Source organism: Arachis hypogaea, chromosome 16 (assembly GCF_003086295.3).
Source record: "Arachis hypogaea cultivar Tifrunner chromosome 16, arahy.Tifrunner.gnm2.J5K5, whole genome shotgun sequence".
NCBI lineage: Eukaryota > Viridiplantae > Streptophyta > Magnoliopsida > Fabales > Fabaceae > Arachis > Arachis hypogaea.
Window position 1 is genome coordinate 121,740,665 of NC_092051.1, and position 18,606 is coordinate 121,759,270.

Below are 18,606 nucleotides of genomic sequence, written 5' to 3' on the forward strand. Positions count from 1 at the left end.
GAAACAAAAAAATATGATTTTAAAATTTAAAGATTGAACCTTTTTTAATAGGCAAGTAACAAACTTAAAAATTTTTGAATCAATCACATTAATTCTTAGTAAAGATTTTGAAATTATGAAACAAAATAAGAAAAAGATTTTTGAAAATCAATTTGAAATTTTCGAAAATATGAAAGAAAAAATGAAAAAGATTTGATTTTTGAAAAAGATAGGATTTTTAAATTGAAAATTTGACTTAACTCATAAGAAACAATTAAATTTAAAACTTTTTGACTAAATCAAACCAAATTTTCGAAAATTATAAGTGAAATAAGGGAAAGATATTTTTTTTATTTTTAAATTTTTAATGAAGAAAGAGAAAAACAACCAAAAGACTCAAAACATGAAAATTTTGGATCAAAACAAATGATACATGCAAGAACACTTTGAATGTCAAGATGAACACCAAGAACTTATTTTTGAAAAATTTTTAAGAAAAGAAAAACATGCAAGACACCAAACTTAGAAATTTTCAAACTTTAGACACTAACAAATTGAAAATGCATATGAAAAACAAGAAAAGACACAAAACATGAAAATGCAAAGATTAAACAAAGAAATTCATCAAGAACAACTCGAAGATTATGAAGAACATATGATAAATTTTCGAAAATAAGAAGAATGCAATTGACACTAAACTTAAAATTTGACACTAGACTCAAACAAGAAACACAAAATATTTTTGGTTTTATGATTTTGTTAAAAATTTTTTTTTTGGATTTTTCGAAAGTTATTTGGAAAAAGAAAATAAAAAACTCAAAATTTTTAATAAAGATTCCAGGAATCATGTAATGTTCGTCTAAAGCTTCAGTCTAAAGAGATTAGACAGGGCAAAACAAGCTTCTGCAGGACATTACATACAACAGCCAAATTTATGGAAATCAACTAACTCCTGTGATGATAAAAGCATCATCTGAAACTCTAGAATTCATTCTAAAAAATTCTGAAGAACATAGAATAATTTATTTTATTATTTTTTTTGAAAATTTTTCGAAAATAAAAAGAACAAAAACAAAAGGCTTAAAATTAAAATAAAATTATCTAATCTGAGCAACAAGATGAACCGTCAGTTGTCCAAACTCGAACAATCTCCGGCAACGGCGCCAAAAACTTGGTGCGCAGAAATCGTGATCATTCATTCCTTGGTAACGGCGCTGAAAACTTTATACGCACGTTCATAATCTTAGTTCTTTGTCAAAACTTCGCACAACTAACCAGCAAGTGCACTGGGTCGTCCAAGTAATAAACCTTACGTGAGTAAGGGTTGATCCCACGGAGATTGTCGGCTTGAAGCAAGCTATGGTCGCCTTATAAATCTCAGTCAGGCGGATTCAAATGGTTATAGAGTTTTAATAATTAAAGGATAAATAAAATATAAAATAAAGATAGAGATACTTATGTAATTCATTGGTGAGAATTTCAGATAAGCGTATGGAGTTGCTTTGTTCCTTCTGAATCTCCGCTTTCCTACTGCTTTCATCCAATCCTTCATACTCCTTTACATGGCAAGCTTTATGCAGGGCATCACCATTGTCAATGGCTACTTCCCGTCCTCTCAGTGAAAATGATCCAAAATACGCTGTCACCGCATGACTAATCATTTGTCGGTTCTCGATCCTGCTGGAATAGGATTCAGTAATCCTTTTGCGTCTGTCATTACGCCCAGCACTCACGAGTTTGAAGCACGTCACAGCCATCCCTTCCTGGATCCTACTCGGAATACCACAGACAAGGTTTAGACTTTTCGAATATCAAGAATGGCCACCAATAGTTCTAGCCTATGCCACGAAGACTCTGATCTCACGATCAGAAGGCTAAGAGATACACATTCAAGCTTGTTTGCATGTAGAACGGAAGTGGTTGTCAGGCACGCATTCATAGGTGAGAATGATGATGAGCGTCACATAATCATCACATTCATCATGTTCTTGTGTGCAAATGGATATCTTAGAGAAGAAATAGGCTTGAATTGAATAGAAAAACAGTAGTACTTTGCATTAATTCATGAGGAACAGCAGAGCTCCACACCTTAATCTATGGTGTGTAGAAACTCTACCGTTAAAAATACATAAGTGATAATGGTCCAGGAATGGCCGAATGGCCAGCCCCCAAGTCTAAGGAAAAACGTTCCAAAGATCCATGTAAATACAATAGTAAAAAGTCCTATTTATACTAAACTAGTTACTAGGGTTTACAGAAATGAGTAAATGATGCAGAAATTCACTTCCGGGCCCACTTGGTGTGTGCTTGGACTGAGCGTTGAAGCTTTCACGTGTAGAGGTCTTCCTTGGAGTTAAACGCCAGTTTATAACCTGTTTCTGGCATTTAACTCTGCTTTGTAACCTGTTTCTGGCGTTTAACGCCAGAATAGGGTAGAGAGCTGGCGTTGAACGCCAGTTTGCGTCGTCTAAACTCGGGCAAAGTATGGACTATTATATATTGCTGGAAAGCCCTGGATGTCGACTTTCCAACGCAATTAAGAGCGCGCCATTTGAACTCTTGTAGCTCCAGAAAAGCCATTTTGAGTGCAGGGAGGTCAGAATCCAACAGCATCTGCAGTCCTTCTTCAGCCTCTGAATCAGATTTTTGCTCAAGTCCCTCAATTTCAGCCAGAAATTACCTGAAATCACAGAAAAACACAAAAACTCATAGTAAAGTCCAGAAATATAATTTTTATTTAAAAACTAATAAAAATATATTAAAAACTAACTAAATCATACTAAAAACTATGTAAAAACAATGCCAAAAAGCGTATAAATTATCCGCTCATCAGCCTACGACCTCATCTTGGGGAGAAAGACCATCAACGAATTTGGGGCGGTAATTTCCACCAAGCTATTGTTAATGAAGTTTGTTGCTGATGATGGATCCGTGGGGACCATCAGGGGAGACCTGGAGATGGCAGTCGCATGCGACAATGCCAGCCTCTCCCTAAGAAAGAAATCTAAAGAAGCATCCGGTGTCTTTCTTGCCAACCTGGATGCCAGAGTAGATGACAAACCCAGACCAGAACCAGAGGGGGACCTCGAAAAGTTTAGGGTCGGTGACTCAGATGAGAAGTTTATGTTTGTAAACAGAAATCTACCCCATGACTTGAAAGAACCCCTGATGGAGATGATCAGAGCTAACAGTGACTTGTTTGCCTGGACTCCAGCCGACATGCCGGGTATAGACCTCCAGTTCATGTTGCACCAGTTAGCCGTGAGGCTGGAGGCAAAGCCAGTGGCCTAAAGGAGGAGAAAAATGTCCCAAGAAAGGCCAGAAAAGGTGGCCAAATAGACGGCCAGCCTACTAAAAGCGGGCTTCATTCGGGAACTCGACTACTCGACTTGGCTGTTGAACGTGGTCCTGGTCAAAAAGCCCAGTGGGAAATGGAGGATGTGCATGGACTACTCTGACCTTAACAAAGCATGTCCCAAGGATTCCTTCCCCCTACCCAACATTGATGCTCTTGTTGACGCGGCGGCGGGTTATCGGTATCTGAGCTTCATGGATGCCTATTCTGGGTACAATTAGATACCGATGCACCGGCTAGATGAAGATAAAACGACGTTTATAATGCCAAGAGGGACGTACTACTACAAGGTGATGCCGTTCGGACTGAAGAATGCAAGGGCCACATACCAAAGGCTAATGAACAAGGTCTTCAGAGACCTAATCGGCAAGACGGTAGAGGTATACGTGCACGATATCCTGGTCAAGACTGCCAGATCCGGGGACTTAATAGGTGACCTAGAAAGCATCTTCGCCTCCTTTCGTCGACACAGAATGAGGCTCAACCCGCTGAAGTGTGCCTTCACCGTCGAAGCCGGAAAGTTCTTAGGGTTCATGATAACCCAAAGGGGGGTGGAGGCCAACCCGGAAAAGGGTGAAGCAATCCTATAGATGAAGAGCCCAGGAAGCATGAAAGATGTCCAAAGGTTGGCAGGCAGACTCGCCGCGCTATCTCGCTTCTTCGGTGCGTCGGTGGCCAAATCCCTACCTTTCTTTAACCTGATGAAGAAGGGGATCGCGTTCGAGTGGACCCCGGCATGTGAGGAAGCTTTCAAACACTTCAAAGAGGTAATATCGGCACCGCCCGTCCTCGCGAGACCTAAGAATAGAGAGGCGCTGTACTTGTATTTGGCAGTAACCGATGAAGCCTTGGCGGCAGTTTTAGTGTGAGAAGAAGGGAAGGCGTAACAACCAGTATATTTTGTGAGTAAAGCACTACAAGGAGAAGAGTTAAGGTATAGCAAGCTGGAGAAGGTGGCATATGCGCTCCTGACCTCGTCACGCCAGTTGCGGCAGTACTTCCAAGGACACTAAGTCATCGTCAGGACGGATCAGGCAATCCGGTAAGTACTCCAGAAACCCGATCTGACGGGTAAAATGATGACCTGGGCTGTTGAACTTTCCCAATATGACCTACAGTATGAACCCAGGCACGCGATCAAAGCTCAGGCCATGGCTGACTTCCTAGTAGAGGTGACAGGGGACCCTGCCGGGACACCGAGCACAAGGTAGAAGCTCCACGTTGATGGAGCATCCAATCAAATGTTCGGAGGAGCAGGAATCATCTTAGAAAACCCAACTGGGGTTGTATACAAATAGTCGGTCAAATTCAATTTTCCGGTGTCAAACAATCAAGCAGAATACGGGGCCCTGCTGGGTGGCCTAGTTTTAGCAAGAGAGGTCAGAGCTACCAGATTGGAAGTATGTAGCGACTCACAGGTCGTAACTTCTCAAATCAGTGGGACCTACCAGGCCAGAGACTCACTGTTACAGAAGTATCTGGAGAAAGTCAAAGAATTGAGCAAGCAATTTGAGGAGATCACGATCCAGCACGTTTCGAAGAAAAGGAACACACGGGTAGACCTCCTGTCCAAACTAGCAAGCACAAAACCAGGAACTGGCAACCGGTCTCTCATTCAGGGTTTGATAAAAGAACCAGTAGTGGCTTTACATCTGACCCAGTCAGATCCCTCTTGGATGGACCCGACCATCGACTTCCTGGAAAAGGCTAGGCTCCCCAGCGACGAGAAGGTGGCCAAAGTGATAAGGCGAGAAGTGGCTAAGTATGCGGTCATACAAGACCAGTTGTTTAAAAGAGGGCTGAGCCAACCGCTACTGAAGTGCCTGCGCCCCGACCAAACGGACTATGTCCTCAAGGAAGTCCACGAAGGATGCTGCGGCACCACATTGGAGGAAAGGCCCTAGCCAGAAAGCTCGTTAGAGCCGGATATTATTGGCCCTCTATGATGGCAGATTCGAAGGAATTTGTGAGAAGGTGCAAAAGATTCCAGGAGAATTCCAACCTCCACAAAGCACCAGCGACTAAACTTAGCCTACTGACGGCTTCCCGACCTTTCTCACAATGGGGAATCGATCTCTTAGGACCCTTCCCGGTCGGGCCAGGGCAGGTCAAATACCTGATAGTGGCCATTGATTATTATACAAAGTGGATAGAGGCCGAGCCGTTGGCTAGCATATCCTCGGAAAATTGCAGGAAGTTCATGTGGAGGTAGGTAATAGCAAGATTCGGTATCCCGGAAGCCGTCATCTCGGATAACGAGACACAGTTTACCGACAAAAAATTCGGAGAATTTCATGCCGGTTTGGGCATAAAGCAAACGTTCTCGTCAGTTGAGCATCCCCAAACCAACGGGCAAGTTGAAGCTGCGAACAAGGTCATCCTGCAGGGCCTCAAGAAGCGACTCGACCAGAAAAAGGGAGCGTGGGCAGACAAACTGGACTCAGTTCTTTGGTCCTACCACACAACTCAATAGTCGGCCACCGGGGAAACGCCTTTCCGGCTCACCTACGGAGTAGATGCAATAATACCCGTAGAAATCGATGAGCCGAGCCCATGACTACTCTTAGGAGGAGTCGAAGAGGCTGTGGAAAAAGACTTGGTGGATGAAGCCAGGGAGATGGCCCATTTATCAGAAACGGCGTTAAAGCAAAGAATGGCCCTGCGCTACAACGCCAAGGTGCTCAAAAGAGAGTTCAAACGGGACGACCTGGTCCTAAGGCGCAATGATATCGGACTCACGACACCAGGGCAAGGAAAATTGGCGGTGAATTGGGAAGGCCCGTATAGAGTGAAAGAAGTGCTCGGCAGGGGCGCATACAAATTGGAACGACTTGATGGCAAGGAAGTGCCTAGAACATGGAACGCGGTTAACCTAAGGAGATTCTATCCCTAGCAGCCGAGGCGTGCTAGACGAGTAAGCATCCTACCGGTTCAACTAGGCGAGTAAGATTTGTATTGCTGTACACGTGGTCATTTGACTTATGATTATTGTTTGTTATCCTTTTCACTTTACATTTATATATTATTCGGCTTTGTCATGCCTCGTTAATTTCATTTGAAACTCATCGTACTCTTTGCGCGAGTGGTAAGCGAAACAAAAATGGTATGCCGGGACTGATCACCCTGGTAACCCAAAATATTAAAAGCAACAAGTCACGAGACGTTTAGCTACCAGTAAAATGGTAAGAAATAGTGGCGCTAGATAAGCAATTAGTTATGTATATGCCAAAACGGCAACCAAGTTCACCATAACTACCTTGTCACACATACATAAAAAAAGGGCAGTCAAACTAGCCAAAAATATATAAAATCTACATATTACAAAATACGAAGTACAAAGGCCAGACCAAATCACTTCTTCGGGATGTCGACGATCTTGCCATCCTTGATGGTCTTGAAAACGCCAATAGCTGAGGTGTCGAAGTCGGGAGCCAACAGCTTCACTTAAGCCTTGAGGGCCTCCTAAGTCATCAAGATGGCGTTCTTCCCTTGCTTCATAGTCTCCTTATACTTTCTTTTTAATTCGGTCGCCTCATCCTTAGCCGCAGTCGCAGAGGCCAGGGCCTCATCACGCTCCTTTTCGACTTCTTTTACCTTGCCCTGAGCGGAGTTGAGCTGACTCTCCAGAGTCATCTCCCTCTCGGTAAGCCGCGCAATGGCGGCATCAGAAGTCTTGACCTTCTCTACAGCAGTAGCCAGCTGCTCCTAAGCGGTAGCTAGTTGCTTCCGGAGTGATTCTACTTCAGCTTTGTATTTGTTATTTGCTTGAACAGAGGATTCAAGCCTATTCTCCAAAGAACAAGTCTCCGCTAGAGCAAACTCCGCCTTCCTCACTATAGCGGCTCCCCGGAGCAACGTGCGATACATCCATCTCGCCTGTGCAGGAAGATCCCCACCATGGAAGAAGTCCTCTGTGCCCGGGAGCAGTTGGAAATCGATAAAGTTCCCGGCATCAAAGTTTTTCTCCATCACGGTGAGAGCTCCCTCCGGACTAGAAGACGGTTTTCTTTTTCTGGGGTTGTCCACTATCATCACATCCGAATTCTCCACCTCGATCTCCGGCTGAGGTTCTGGGCCACCACTAGTCCCGATTATCTCACCCTGGGAAGGTTGGGACTGAGCTTCGGCCTCTATGGTATTTTGAGAAGGATTCTCTTGATTATCCGTGGCCTGGTTGTCGGGGGCCGGTTCCTCGTCGCTATCGTCAGCAAGGAAGGTGTTAAACAAATCTTCAAGGCCAACTTGCTCGCCAGCCATCGACACTGGTACAGAACACGGGAGCTCATCAGAAAAAAAAACTACTCACGTATATAATTCCTAGCTACATCCTGATCACCCATCAGAAGATGGGGATTAACGTTATTCTTCCCAAATACAGCCAACAAGATGTCGACAACCCTTTTATTCTCTGAGGATAACCTTTTGTATGTCACTTTGGTAAATGGGTGATGTCACTCCAATAGGTCGGGATGTGACGCACTCCCTCCAACGTCAGCCAAAATGGGTGATGGCCCTCCATTGGACGAACCTTGAAATACTTATCTTTAAACCCATGGTAGGAATCCTCAAACAAGCCAAAAATTCTCCTACCCTGGGCAGACCGAAAAGGCATAAAGCCTTTCTTCGCTTTCCCCTCTTTAGAAGGGTTCGTCAAAGTAAAAAGAAACAAAAACACTTTAACGGAGACCGGCAGCTCCAGGTATTTGCAAACCATCTCAAAGCAGTGGATCAAAGCCCAGCTGTTCGGATGCAACTGAGACGGTGCTACATCACACCGGTTGAGCAGCGCCATCTGAAAGGGGGAAAAGGGGATACGGACTCCCACTTGGGTAAACATTGCCTTATAGAACCATATCCAATCAGCAATTCGCGGGGCATGCAGGTTTAGTTGATAGAGCCGATCATGTGGGGTAGGGACAAAGACCTCGTAGTGGGACTCCTCGTCGGTCCCACCATACAAGTAATTGGCTTGTCGAAACTCATTGAGCTCCTTCAGATCCATCTGGTTGGGAGAATCCTTCACGTTTGAAGTCACCCAGGCATACCGGTCGTAAGGTGCTCTTTCAACGGGAGCCTGCGCAATAGGATGCGAGGCCGTAGGACGCTGGGCAATACCTACAGTGGGGCACCACTCAGTTAGTCTAAGAGATCGGGAGATCGGCATCAATACCAGAAAGCTACAGTCTACCTATCAGAAGCTTATGGTCAAGCTAAGCCTAAAGCTAGTCAAAACAAGGCCTAAAAAACCAACATCCCCCCAATGCGTTTACCTTATGCTAACAGTGTTCGATACACAATCAACCCAGAAGAACAACAACACACACGTAGAAATGGCAAATAACTGTAAAGTAAAGCTAAACAAGTGGAGAGGGAAGAAATAAAACATACCTGGATAGTTGCGTCGCTGTGAAGGAATCGAAAGGATAAGGGAAGTTTGGGGGAGGAAGGAAGATTACGGCAGTGAATATGGAACGGAGAAAGAGAGTGACAAAGGGATGCAATGGTAGAAGATGAAAACTGTATGAAGAAACTAAAAGGAAAACTGACGCATGAAGAAGCGCGAAAGACAGGGGTAAAACAATCATTGCACGTGGGGTTATGAATTACCCATTATGAGCATTAAATGCTCGGTGCAAGAAACGAGGCGAGAAGTAGTGCACTCCTGCAACGAAGAAGCCCACGCGCCCAAGAGACGTGTCCCTATCACGAGAAACCAACCAACCGACACCGCAGGTAATGAGAAACAGAATGCGCCACCTACCGCGCTCGCAACCCTAGCTGGCGCGTTGGGGCACTGTTGCGGCCCAGCCCGGCTGGCCCTATGACCAACCCGACCGGCACGCGCCTTTGTCGGGTCCGGGCGACCACTCCGCAGGGCACCACATGCCCGGATCTTGACCCGAGCACCTTCCCTCCTGGGAGCCAGCTCACCTGGTAACAGCTGGCAAGGGGAAGCTTCACGGAAGGTGGGTCTGCTCATGCGGGGCTCACCTCTGACACAGTATATATAGGAGGTCCCTACCCCTCCCCCGAGGTACGTAACCATTACTTTTTCCTCCTTACCACCTGCACACTAGACTGACTTGAGCGTCGGAGTGTCCTTGCAGGTGGCACTCCCTTCAATTCATGAAAAACTCGGGAAGTTGGCCGCTCCCACTGTTAGTTTCTATGATCCAGGCTGAGGCAAGGACCCATCTTCACACCTAATCAGTAATCCCAAATCGTTCGGTAACCGACCCACCGAACACAAACTAATCTAATTCAACCACTAATATTGTGATACGTAACAAGGGGTAAGTTATTCTTTAAAATTGGAAGGGTATTGTAGAATTCACCTTAAAAATATATTTTTAAATTATTAGATAAAAGAATTAGATTATAAAAATTGAATTAATAGTTAAGTAATGACCAAAAATAATAAATTTTAGTGATTTTTTAGCATTTTTCTTGAAAAATAAGTGTAAAATTATCATAAACAATCAAACATTTCTCGAGAGCTTAAGTTGTTTAGAAGGAATTGAAATGACTAATGTGCGAGTGCAACCAAAAAACAATTTTTTTAGGTGAAAATATGAAATATTTAATATTATATTTTGAGAAAGTCTAGGAGCTAGCATTTTTATTAAAATTTGGGCAATATTTAACTAATAAAAGAAAAGTGAGTAATCCCATATTATTTGATAAAATCTCATACTATTAAAAATACTAATGATGACTAATTAATGACTATAAATTATAAAATTTACTGATTTCCTAATACTCTTTTTATATTTTCTTAAGGGAGACGTATGTTTTTCATCCTCACGAAATTTGGTGACGGAATGGGTTACAAAAGAAAGAAAGAGGAGGAGGACTGGAGGAGAAAAAAAGAGGGGAATTATTTTTTTTGGATATACCCCAGAGTTATAATTTTGTGATCTAATTATAACGAGTCCTTTCCTTTTTCTGAATACCGAAATCATCTACATTTTTTTAAATATGTATGACTATGCAGCTGCTCTTCATTCCAAATCAAAGATCCACAAAATTAACCAACCAAAGAAATGTAAAGGATCCATAGACTCTACTAAAAAAAATGACGAGGGCAAATGATTTATTTTCTTCCCAGATCTATACTTCGTTAACCAACGGCTCTTCTTTTCTTCTCATTTTTTTAACCTTCCCATTTAATCGTTTTTAATTTTTTATCATTATTAAATAATCTTTTTTTATTTAAAAAATTTTTCTATATCAAATTTTCCCCTACCAAATGTCAATTTATATTTATGTACTTAAATAATAAAATATATGCCAATTTAAAAGTGTTCGGTAGCCGGGTACCAAACGAATCAAGTGAATGGAATGGGTAAGTGAGATGAGGGGGATTTGGACTTGGTGTTGGATGGTTGGATGGATCTTCCGAGTTGTGGTGATGGAGAGTGGAAGACTAAGACCTCGCGACCTCCCGAACTGTGGTGTTGAATAGGGGGAGCCAACTGCAAAAAGGATTCCGACGCTCAAGTCAGAATCCGTACAGATGGCAGTAAAGGTGAGTGGATAGTGACGTACCTTGGGGGATGGGTAGGGCCCTCCCCTTTTATACTCTATGTCCCAGGGTGGGTTCCACAGGAATGTTTGGTACCTTCTAGGAAATTTCCTCCTCCCAGCTGTCACGAGCCCTGCTGGAGGAGAGGGAAAGTCCGGGCGCTCCCCCCGGGTCGGTTGTCATCAATTCGCCGGGTCGGCCGCTCGGGCCGAGGCGTTGCATCAGGCGAGCCGGGCCAGAACAGTACCCCTAACGCGCCAGTTAGGGTTGCGAGCATCGTGGGTGGCACGTTATGTTTTGGTTATCTCGTCGCTGGGTTGGTTTGCCGGCAATCGTGGTAGGGGCGTGCCCCCTATGCGCGAGTGAGGCTCGTCACTTCGAAATAACATCCTTTGTCGTCTCGTTCTTTGTGCCAAGTATTTAATGCTCTTAATGGTTGATTCGAACCCTGCACGAAATGTCCATTCTGCCACTGCCTTTTGCGCTTCTAGGTGTCAGTTACCATTTTAGTTTTCTCTTGCCTTTTGCGTTTCAATCTCCAACTCCCCTACCATTACCACATTTTCTTCATTTCCTCCCCACATTCTCTAAAATTCTTCACTCTGAGTCGCTCTTACCTTGCTTGCTTTTCTCTTGGATTTTCCCCAGTTCCTCTCGATCATCATCCTTTCGGTAAGTTTCTTCTTTCCTTCTTCTTAGTTTTCTTTCACGTTTATGTTGTTTTTCTGAGTTCTGCTTCGTGCCTGTACTGTGTATTTGGGTTGCATATTTGGATCGTGCCAATGTTAGGTAGACATTATGGTGGGTAACTATTTTAGGTTTTTTATTTTTAGGCTTTTAGCCTTCGCTTGATTGTAGATTTAGCCTTTGTTTTACTGTAGATAGGCAAACTATAGCTTCTGGTATTAGTCCCGATCTCCCAACCTCATAGACTGACGCTGAGTGGTGCCCCCACTATAGGTATGGCCCAACGTCCCGTTGCGAGGGTTTCCGTCGCGAGAGCACCTGTGGACCGGTATGTCTGGGTGACCTCAGATGTGAAGGACACCCCTTCCCAAATAACCTTGGAGGAACTCACGGAGTTCCGTCAAGCAGAGTATGTAACGACCCAATTTCTGGTACGTCATGATCATACTAGAAACTGAGCGCTACCAACTTGTCTTCCTAATTATTATCTATTATTTATTATATGAGCCTGATTCGTTGTTAAAAACGTAGTTATTTTGTGAGGTACTTTTTTTCAAAATTATTTGGGTTAGTAAACTGAATGATTCATAATAAATTCACAAATAATAACAGATAAAACATTTATAAACAACCACACTTATATACATCTCAACAGTTAATAACATTCGGTTATCCAGCCTTTATTAGAGTAAAGATCTTTAGTTAGAACACCTCTAGATATAACTAGATAATAACTATATACATATATATACATACAACATCCCAGGTCCTGACCTGTTCAAGAAGTCCCTAAGCTGGCACCCAGGCTAGCCTAGACTCTATACTTACTTAGTCCCTCTAAACTACTAAAGCGAGGGAAAGTACATTCTAGGTCTTCAAAACTCAAGTAAGGTGGAACATCATCAAAAGGTGGAGCACCATCTACTACTCCTCTGCACGATCAGTCATTGCCATATGACGTCTTTCTGGTACCTCATCAAGTAGCCACATAGCAAGAGTCTCGTACACAGGACTTAGGTTAAGGTTCACGTACAAACGGGGTGCAGACGTTGGCTGGTCTCACAGTATATACATATAAACAGAGAACGAGATTCACCCTAGACTTAAAAGACTACCTAGAGCGGAATCCTCTTTGTGAACGGTCGTCAGTGAATTACAGAAGGGTACTCATGCTTCCATCTAAAGGGGTAAGGGTACACACTCACTGTAAGCAACCTCTGTCTTACAGGAGCAACAACACACTCACTGTAAGCAATCTCTGTCTTACAAGAACACACTAATCTCGATACCTCTGTAAGCAACCTCTGTCTTACAACAAAGCATTATAGCAAGGTATCCCAGGAAAGCGTTCTCAGTGGTCGTACCACCATCTATCTGACTACCTCTCTGCAGCAGATTCTTACATAATCATTCTCATTATCATCATTCATTAACATTCTCATTATTCATCATCACTTTCACATTCTTATGCAGTACCTCTTTCTTTCTCTGTTCAATCATGCTATACAAACTCTAGAGCTTTTACTTTTACAACATCTTAACTCAAACCATTTCTCTTTATCACATTACTCTTTTCTCTTTGTCTTTTTACTTTGCTCTAGTTACTCTGCTTTGATTTCTCTGCTTAATATATGTATTTAAAGCTTATGTAAATTTCGGTATGAATAGTTAGCCTGTCCCAAGTATAGGTTCATTAAGTCTATACCGAAACATTTTAACTTTTCATATGATAGCTAACCCTAGTCACAACTCAAGAACTAACTATTTTGCCCTAGTTCATTCACTAATCTCTATCTATTTTTCTGTCATTAAAACTTTACAGAATTTTCTTTGGTTCTTATCTTTTCTTCAACTTTTTATCTTTCCTTTATCTTTGCCTCAATAATATGTTCTTACCACTCCCTAAGTATTTTATGAAGGTAATTATAAGATTCTGCGCTTAAAGTTGTCTTTCTAAAGCTTTTACAGAAAACTGCCTTTTCTGTATTATTTTATTATTTTTATTAAAATATTATTTTTAATTAAATATTATTATTTAATATTTTATTATTATTTATTATTTTATCATTAATTTTCGAAAATTAACTTACCTTTTACATTTAACCTTTAAAATTCACTTTTTACTACCCGTAACTTTTAATATTTCTACTTTAACCACCCTAACTTTTAGAAACTACCAAATAACCCCTTAAACACCAAAATTTTTACTTCCTTGCCCTTTTAAGGATCTAAAGCCTGTTCTTCATTGTTCTTCATCACACTCAAAGTGTTCTTGATGTTCTTCGTAAATTCTTCAGATTCTTTCTCTATTTTTACCCGTTTTTCAATTATTTCAGCAACCGATTTTTACCGTAATTCAAAATAAAATTGCAGCCACTAAAACCCCATATTTTCTACATTATTTCAACATAAATTGAACCTCAATTTAAGCCAAGGGTTTTTTTTTTCAGCAGCCCCAAGAACACAAGTTTATAGCTTGAATTTCATCAAATTTCATCAAAATTTCACCAAATTTTCACCAAAAATCAATCATATATGAAACCAATTTTTAGCACAGTCAAATCATACAACATTCACACAACTCAAACATAATCAATCAAGATTAATTTCATCAAACCCTACCTGGTTTTGCTGCTCCTAATTCAGTTAGGCTTTCAGGTGGTCCTTAAGCACTTTTTCCACCTAAATCACATCAAGAACAACTTTAAATCCACAAACTCTCAACTGACCAAATCTTCCTCAATATGTTAGGAAGAGATATCTCACCTTAGACTTACTGGAAATTAACGTTTTTTGGCCCTCAAGTCAAGTTAAGCATGATTCCTAAGGAAGAACATCAAGAAAACACATGTTTAAGCATGTTTCCTTAAAAATCGAATTAAAGATGGAGCGAGACAGCCATCTCACCTTATTTCCAGCCTTGATATGTTATATGGTTATGTAGAGAAAGAAGAGAGGATCATTTGGTGAAATCGGAGTTTTGATTTGAGTTTTAGTTTAGAAGAAATCAAGCTTTGAAGATTAAGTGTTCATGAAAGTTTCTCTCTTTTCTCTCTTTTTATTTTCGTCCAAAATGAAGAAATGAGACAGCCTTGGAGTGTCTTGGGAGTGTAGGGTGAGTTGTGATTGGTTGGTTTGGAGGTGGGTTAAAATAATATTAAAATATCTCAGGTATATAACTACTAAAACTAGATGTATCGGAACACTTGTAAAAACATCTCTAAAATTTCTTTTCTAAGCTACTAGCATAAATGACACTAGTAACACATTTAATATGAGAATAGAACATGTATGATGAGGCATTATCATTGCTAAAGTCATCAAAGAGTGCTGGTGCTAAGCTGCACCAGTAAACTGTGAACCCGGTTAAACCGATTTTCTATTTTTAACTAAAACTGACCAGGTAACCTTATAATATCATTCAAGAAGCTTCTAATACTAATATAATGATAATATCATCCTATTATCTCTCTTCTCTCTTAAATCGAGTCTGGTTTATCAAACAGAGACTATTTACGAAAAAACCGAATCAAAACTCCTAACCGATACAGTTCAAAAACTAGGTTCTTCGTGACTGTTTTATCGAGCTTGCCTCAAAAGAGGTCCTAGCTTAAACATGGCATAATGACAATGAGGATTGAAATGCTTGATGATATAACAGAGGTTCTCCCCTTACTGATCTTCCGGAGAAATTCGTATTTTCAGAAAAGATCTCACGTACTCGAAAATCGGGGTTGTTACAGAGTACCTATGCGGGGGAGGTCATGAGGAGGAAAACTATGAGGTGTTTATACCTAATGACTGGGAACAGATATGCCATCTGAACCTACACACTCCCCGGGTCGCCGATTGGATCTGGATGTACAAAACTATGTTTACCAATTTGGGGATTCGTATTCCCTTCTCCCCCTTTCAAATGGCGCTGCTTAACCGATGTGATGTGGCGCCGTCTCAACTGCATCCGAACAGCTGGGCCTCTATTCGCTGTTTCGAGATAGTTTGTGAGTTTTTAGAGCTATCGGCCTTAGTGGAGGTCTTCTTGTTTCTTTTTGTTCTGACGAATTCCTCTAAAGAGGGTAGAGCTAAGAAGGATTTCATGTTGTTTTGATCAGCCCAAGGTCGGAGGATCTTTGGCCTGTTTGAGGATTCCTACCACGGCTTTAAAGATAAATATTTCAAGGTTTGCTCCGTCGCAGGTTGGCACCCCTTCTGGCTGACTCTGGAGGGGGAATGTCGAATCCCGACCTATTGAAGTTTTGGGGCGGGGAATAATGCGTTCACGAAGGTGACGTATAAAGGATTGTCCCCTGAGAACAAAAATATTACGACGTGTTGCTGGCTGTGTTTGGGAAAAATCACGTCAATCCCCACCTCCTGATGAGGGACCCTGAAATGGGCAAAGCCTATATTTGTGAGTTCCCCGTGTGGTCGTTGACTCCATCTTTACTTGTTTATCTTCAATTTTTTAAACCATTTTTGTTTTTTCTTTGACTTTGCAGTATCTATGGCTGCCAACCAGGTTGGTCTTGATAATCTGATGTCCAAATTCCTCCTTGATGACGAAGACAGCTCCACTACTCCTCCCGTAGATCCCACTGTTTCCCCTGGCCCTGAAATTCAATCCTGCCCTCTACAGGGGGAAGTTGCCGGGACAAGCAACAACCCGGTTCTCCCACCTGAAGAGGCCTCGGGGGAAGGGGGAGGTCTAGAAGTCACATTCAACGACAAACCCAGAAAGAAGAAACTAACCTCTTCCCTAGAGGGAGCACTTACAGTCATGGAGAAGAACTTTGACGCCGGTTATTTTATCGACGCCCAGCTTCTTCCTGGGATGGAGGAGTTCTTTGATGGTGGGGACCTGGCCTCCCAGGCCAAGTGGGTCTACCGTACTCTGCTCCAGAATGTCGCGATTGCGAGGAAAGCGGAGCCCGTGTTGGCTGGTGCCCGGAATTTGGAAGGAAAGCTTCAAGGTGTTGTTAAGTCTGTCGAGAGGGCGAAGGCGGAGGTGACTACATTGAAAGCCCAACTGGCTACTTCAGAGAAGAAGTTAATGGCTTCCGACAAAGCGATCGCCCAGCTTTCCGAGCGCGAGCTCGCCTTGGAGGGCCAGGTTTCTGCTGCGCAAGCTCGGGTGGCTGAGCTGGAGAAGGAACTGGCCACTTCGGTTGCCTCAGCTGATGCTACCAAGGCTGAGGTTGCTGCTTTAAAGAAAAAGAACAAAGAGACCGTGAAGGAGGCAGGGGACGTCATCTTGGCTACCAACAAAGCGATCAAGGCCCAGGTGAAGCTCCTAGCTCTCATGTTTGACGTGTCCGCCGTGGGCACCTTCAAGACCATCAAGGATGGGAAGATTGTTAATCTCTCTAAGAAATGAGTTATTTGTACTTTGTCTCTTTGTTTTTGTTTGGTAGTTTGTGAGACAAATTTTGCCGTTCTACCATTCTGACTTTTTGAAGCCGTCTTGGGGCTTTTTATGTGTAATTACTTAACTTTGAAACAATGTTATGAGAAAAACGAAGCCGAGTCATGGCTTTTTTGTTTATCCGTATGAAATTTGGCCTTTTTTAATAGCCGTTTGTCATAGCGTTTGCAACTTCAATGGTTCCCGGGGTGATCAGTCCCGGGATTCCGTGTTGTTATCGAATCGGTTAATTTTCCAAGCAAAGTAATTTAAACAATTCGAACAGTGTGTTAAAATATCAAACAAGAAAAGAACAAAGTGTAATATGAACACAATTATATCATGATAAATTGCAATTCACGTAAACAACAAATGGGAGATAATGTGAACATAAGATAATACGGGCCTTACTAAACCGGGACATCGCCTGCCCGCCGGGTGCACTTCGGCTTCTAGGAGTAGAACCTTCTTAGGTTTCTTGCATTCTAAGTTCTGGGAACTTCCCTACCGTCCAGTCGTTCCAGCTTATAGGCTCCGTTGCCGACTACTTCCTTTATCCTGTATGGCCCTTCCCAATTTGCTGCTAAATTTTTCCTTCCACTGGTGTCGAGAGCCCTACGTCGTTGCGTCGTAAGACCAGGTCGTTTGGCTTGAAATCTCTCTTTAGCACTTTGGCGTTGTAACGCAGGGCCATTCTTTGTTTTAACGCTGTCTCCGACAAGTGGGTCATCTCTCTAGTCTCATCAACTAAGTCCTTCTCCACGGCTTCCTTGACTCCTCCCAAGAGTAGTCGTGGGCCCGGTTCCCCAATTTCCACGGGTATTATCGCGTCGACCCCATAGGTGAGTCGGAATGGCGTCTCCCTGGTGGAGGACTGCTGCGTTGTGTGATAGGACCACAGGACTAACGCTAGCTCGTCTGCCCAGGCTCCCTTCTTCTGGTCGAGTCACTTTTTAAATCCTTGTAGGATGACCTTGTTTGCTGCTTCGACTTGGCCGTTAGTTTGGGGGTGCTCGACAGACGAGAACTTCTGCTTTATCCCTAAATCGGCAAGAAATTCCCCGAACTTTTTGTCGGCAAACTGTGTTCTGTTGTTCGAGATGACGACTTCTGGGATTCTGAATCTGGCTATTATTTGCCTCCATATGAACTTTCGGCAGTTCGCCGAGGATATGCTGGCCAACGGCTTGGCCTCCACCCACTTGGTGTAATAATCGATGGCAACAATTAGGTACTTGACCTGCATAGGCCCGACCAGGAAAGGTCCTAACAAGTTGACGCCCCATTGGGAGAATGGTCGGGAGGCCATCAGTAGGCTTAGTTCAACCGCCAGCGCTTTGTGAAAGTTGGCATTTTCCTGGCATCTCCTGCATTTCTTCACGAACTCTTGGGAATCCAACATCATTGAGGGCCAATAGTAGCCGACCTGACGAGCTTTTGAGCTAAGGCCTTTCCTCCGATGTGGTGGCCACAACACCCCTCGTAGACTTCGCTTAACACGTAGTCCGTCTGGTCGGGGCGTAGGCACTTCAATAAAGGTTGGTTCAGCCCTTTCTTAAATAGTTGGCCTTGTATTATTGTATATTTGGCCGCTTCTCTCTTCAGTGTTTTTGCTGTCTTGTCATCATCAGGGAGCTTACCGTTTTCCAAGAAATCGGT